Here is a 6000-nt window from a genome sequence, read left to right on the forward strand (position 1 = left end):
TATGCATCGCTAAATACGCTATTATGGCTCATGTTGGAGGCTCTGGTGCGTGCACGTGAAACAATTATGGGTATTGCCACTATGCCAGAGTGGTAGGCATTTGGGCACACTTTAACCCCACAAAGGCCATTGTGCTGGAAAAACTCTGCTTTAGGCACATTAAGGATGTGAATATTCCTTTGTGCATCGCTAAGGTGTTTTAAGTATACACCATGCAAATCCCGTGACCATAAAAAATATCATTTCGGTAAATAAAATGTTAATTATTTGTAAATAATGTATTTTCTATTGTTTTCATTTAACGAAATCCAATGGATAATTGCAATTTGGTCAAATCTACCAAAAAAGGAGAGGTAAGAAAGTGCAATTAAAAAAGTGTATATTGTTGAGTTCCAGTCATATGCAGATATCCGTTCTGCTTGTCAAGGGAGAATACTGCGTACGATATTGATAAACACCGGCTAGCAGACAACAGGTTTGAAGCCTTGGCGCTGATTTGAATTCGAGGGTGTGGCCACCAGTTTCGAATAAAAATTGCCCAAAATATAAGAAACAGTAGCAAAATATTACATGTTCAGCAGAAACAGTAGCATTTTATATTTTTAAAAACAGAAAATGCCCAAACTTACCTTTAATGGTTTATAGATAGAAATTTGAGATCCCCAAATCGCATCTAATGATCCCAAATTACCTTCCAATTATGACCAAACTATTGACTGCTATCAAACGTTCGTATCAACGGAGGATATACAAGGGTAACATTTAGGTCGGGATAAAAGGTACAGTAGAGAGATATTTACTTTTAGTTTGAGTGAACTAACATAACCTTTTATGTTTAGTTTCATAAACCAATGTAACAGATATGTACATTCTTGAATAAATTATGTTTAAATAATAGAAAAAATATTTTGTAAAGATATGAATGTGTAAGTATCATTTCCCGACATATGTATTTATCACAAATCAGCATTAATAATGGCTGGACTTAAACGCAAATCTACGCTCGCTGGGAACACGTCTTTAGCAAAACGCAGGAGAACTGGATATACTAGAATCCAGAGATTTCGTAAAAATTTGTATACTCGTCGAAGTCGTTTTGCTAGGAAGAAGCGATCTTTCAGGCGATCGACAAGGGGTCGTTTGTCGTATAATAAGCGGAAGCGCTTTGGCGTAGCCAAAAGTAGAAAAATAAAATTAGTTCACTCTGCTAGACATTATCTTCACGATACTTTGACAAAGGCTCAGGCTGATTACAATGTTGCTAGGATTTGGCCATTTCACATTGCCAAGACAAGTTTTGGTAAGAATGAATTTTCACCAATGATGCAAAGCCTTTGTTTGAATTACGAACAATATAAGTTCGATTATGTGAAGTGTGAACTGTTCAACTTCCAATGTAAGGAACTATAACTTACGGCTCTCAACTAACTCATACCAACCAGATGGTTACCAATTGTGAAACAAAGGTGAAAACCAGACAAGATATTCGGTATGTCGTCGACTATGACAATAAGTTTAAAAATCGTGGTATGCCAGAAGGAGACGAACAGAAGTTGTACAAGGCCAAAACTCTTGTGATGGGATCTCACAAACCATCCTTCAAGATATTCAGGAAATTCAAGGCTCATCCTTCTAGAACCTGGCTACAGCTCTTGAATGAAGCACAAAACAAAAAAAAAGATTTCTGTTATTGAGTTTATTCAATTGATTTTGCAAAACAATGAAATGATTGATGCTGGTCTTAAATCACTTTTGAATGATAATACTCAGTGTCAAATCAATCCCACTAATGGGGCTCCTGTTGTAAATAATTATGAACCTTTTAAAATTGTAATGAATCGTGAATCTCATTACACTGCTGAGGAATATGTTGATCCTGCTAAATCTCCATCTCATGGTATCTTAGAGGTGAAAGGACATTTAGAGTGGGATTGTCGGATTACTTGTGGTTTATCTGCTCGTCACCCTGTATTTTCTGATATTAATTAATAAAGAATTATAAATGTTACATTGCATTATTTTAATACATTCACTGACTAACACAACCACCCGTCAGTATGGACCACTTAGCATGATCTGAGCACCCGTTTCTTCCTTTTTTATTAATAAACTATTGATATTTGAACACAAGCACTCTTTTTTCCTGCATTAACATCCGGATCTTGGACAACGGAGGGGTGGGGGAGATAACTGTGGTATTGAGCCATATAAAGAGTTCATCCTGGATAACATACAGGTACTTGAGATTTTGACATACCTTTACTGTATTACCTTTCATAATAATTTTCATTTTATATTACATAAGCCTTTCCTTAAATAGTATCGGTAATCTCAATGAAACGATTTTAGTCCGCTTCAGAACATGTCTGCACTAATGTGAAATATCATATTTATGACAACATGTACACGGAAATGAATCAAATATTTTCTGGTACTCGGGTTTGAGGTCTTTGGAAAGATGCTAAGAAGTCTAAGACCAAAAGAAAATGCATGTTTGTTTCTCGTGTATTTTTTAAATTCAATCTCATGAAATATAAAATGACCTTTTTAGCGAATCATGCGTTTTGATTTTTTTTTATCTTAATTGTGCAAAACGTTTTAATTGTTTTACTTTCGCCATGAATTAAAATACAAAAGAGATGGCTTTCAACAAATTGTAATTTAGGTAAACCTGGAAACACTAGCACGGCGCTCTGGTTCTGACCCACAAACACTAACACTATTAAATTGTGAGCAAATTGAAATTACCTGTAAACCATTACGGTGTCATAAAGCAGTGGTGGGGTTGACAACTTGACGTGGGGTGCGGGGGTAGTTTTTGTGCCAGTACGCGGGGGATTATGTTCGATCCTGCGTGTTTTTTCTGCGATGATGACGCAATGGACGTTCATACGCAGAGAAGTTCCACTTTGGATAACAATTCATTTATATATATAGTCCCACCAATCGTAATATCAGGAAGCATAATGCATTTAAAACACACTCAAATACCTATAAACAGAAACGTTTGTCCGAATGACAGACATTACGAAACATCCGCCTTGTATCGCTCCTGCCTTCACCTGATCAATACTGACCAATATACATGCAATGCTGACCACCTGACACTCCATTTATTCATGCCTAAATATTCACGTGTCCAGGGGCTAAAAAGCAGTGTTCGAATACAATATAATCAATACACAGTATAATATGTGCTGATGCTTTAATTGAGTGTGCGCTAAAGTAACACGGATTACTTGAAATATATACTGCTCTAGTAGGTGCTGTTCTGTTGGGGCATTTTTAAGTATGCATACATTATATTTGTATTCTAGTGGCTGCTGTCCTGGTGGGGTGTTGTTTAAATATGCATACATTGTATTTGTATTCTAGTGGGTACCGTCTTGGTGGGGCGTAGCTAAAGTATGCATACATTATATTTGTTTTCTAGTGGCTGCTGTCATGGTGGGGCGTTGTTTAAGTATGTATATATTGTATTTGTATTCTAGTGGGTACCGTCTTGGTGGGGTGTAGCTAAAGTATGCATACATTATATTTGTATTCTAGTGGGTTCTGTCCTGGTGGGGCGTAGTTAACGAATGCATACACAATATGTGTATTCTAGTAGGTACTGTCCTGTTGGGGCGCAATTAAAGTATGCATACATTATATTTGTATTATAGTAGGTGCTGTCCTGTTGGGGCGTAGTTAAAGTATGCATATATTATATTGGTATTCTAGTGGGTGCTGTCCTGGAAAGACGAAGTTAAAGTATGCATGCATTATATTTGTATTATAGTAGGTGCTGTCCTGTTGGGGCGTAGTTAAAGTATGCATATATTATATTGGTATTCTAGTGGGTGCTGTCCTGGTGGGGCGTATGCATATAATAATTATATTTTAAACAGTAGTCCCTTTAAGTTTTAAGTATATTAATGCATGTTTTATTAATTGAATGTTTTATATTTGAGTGCAGTATGGACCATTGACAGTACTATCTGTTACGTAGATAACGCATCGGCTAATCAGGGGTCAATCGGAACACCTCGGCAATTTTTCATAGAAAACAACCTCGGAGTATATGGACGGTTTACAATGTCATAATTCTTTCATTTTACTGCATTGCAAGTGGATTGCGTAGTCATTTTAATTCAACAGTTTAACCAAAGGCCTTTACTCTTATAGAAATCTTGATTATTCATGCAAAATTTAACTTCACTGGGAATCAATTTGAACTACGTAAAACAAATTACACGTTAAAACACTACAATCAATTAACATTGTTATTATTTCAGCTTAGGAACAACTTCCAATTAATACAGCGGAATACATGACCAATACTTTCCGATATTTCCCGATACGTCATTCAAGTATGTAATAAATCGGAGCATCTTGGCCATTTCCCTCGGTGAAACAACGTCGTATGGGGGAGATGGCGTTGTTCCGTTTAGTATTACATTATATAATATCCAATCGGAACATCTCGGCAATTATCCAATTGATTCGACCTCCGAAATAATACGGGTCTGTAAAGATAGTCCATCATGCCGGCGCCCATAATAGAAACGTGTTGTATGTGTTTTTCAACCATAAAGGCTCGTATTTAATGTTTTAGGGAGAAGAACAATCGGAACACCTCGGCCAGTATCTAACAGGAATTGACCTCGGAAATAATACGGGTTATTAGAAAATAGTCCATCATGGCCGACCAAAGAGTTGTTCAAACAACCAAGCGATATTTTAGACCAAAGACAGAATATGGGGCGAATTATTACCACTTATTTGTGTGTAAGTGTTATTTTTATACATGATATATTTTATTAAAATATAAAAATGGCATAAAAGGGTCCTAATGAGGAACTAAATGGAAATGCCATTTAGTCTTAGTGGGTGGGGTAAGTATGCTTCCATTTGACAGTACTAAGATAGTAAAAATAATTTTGGAGCTCCAGTGATTAGTGGCAAATATTAAGAATACATATACTTTATTTGATTTCTGTAAAATTCACAAATTAGACTGAATCAGAATGATAATATGTCGACTTTCTGAACTCAGTGTTTTTACAAGTTTTATTTTTTTTTTAATTAGAATTAAGATGTCTTTAACAACGGACGTATGGTTTATATGTGCTAAAACATACCTCTTCTCCAAATGTAAATTATAGTACTTTGACTGTCAGTGACAGTCGACGGGTGGGGAAAGGTCACCTCCGCCACAACCTGGTACTCTAGACAGTAGCCCCTCACATACTGTATCAGGGACAGGGAACCTTTGGAATAGTGGGTCTTTGGCCGATATTGACTTACTTAAACAATTACCTGTAGACGTAAAAATAAATGATTTGCTCGAGAACATGGTGGCATTGAATTGACACATGTACGGCTAAATAGGCTAGAACAATCGTGTATTTATAATCTTGCCTCGCACGATATTGTGGACGAACGACTGCGTCTATTGGAATACAAATCCATTGATCTGGAAGCCCGTCGGAAAGAAACTAACATTTTCATCGGTGGCCTACAGGAAGTCGTGGGAGAAAATTGCACAGAACTGGTCCTGAGCGTCATAAAGGATAACCTCCAGCTTCATGAAGAGGACTTTGCAGTGATTAGTGCCTACAGGGTGGGACGTAAGTCCTATAGTCAGGGTACCTCCCACAGCCACAGGCAAATCTTTGTTAGCTTTCCACACCCAGGCCAAGTAAATCAAATCATAAAGAATGCTTACAAACTAAAGGGCACCACGGTGAGCCTCAACCGAGACTACCCTAAAGAGATCAGGGACGCGCGGCATATGTTGTAGAGTGAGTATAAGGAGTACATGAACAAATTTGGAAATAACAATGTTAAAATTAGGTTCCCTGCAGCCCTAGTGGCCAAGGGTGAAATAGTAAGAGACATGATCCCCCCATTGGTCTAGTGTACTTGCTGAAAGCAGAGCCACCAACCTTCAGAAACGTGTAATGGGAGCTTATGAATTCCTGAGAATGGACGTACACCAGTCACTACCACGGGAAA

General features: G+C 37.2%; 1 pseudogene; it reads left to right on the plus strand.

Annotated features, from left to right (window-relative positions):
- The window catches only part of LOC128230683 (prostaglandin F synthase 1-like), an 85133-nt pseudogene extending 79348 nt beyond the window's left edge, over positions 1-5785 (plus strand).
- The last annotated feature ends 215 nt before the right edge of the window (positions 5786-6000 follow it).

Source organism: Mya arenaria, chromosome 4 (genome assembly GCF_026914265.1).
Source record: "Mya arenaria isolate MELC-2E11 chromosome 4, ASM2691426v1".
NCBI lineage: Eukaryota > Metazoa > Mollusca > Bivalvia > Myida > Myidae > Mya > Mya arenaria.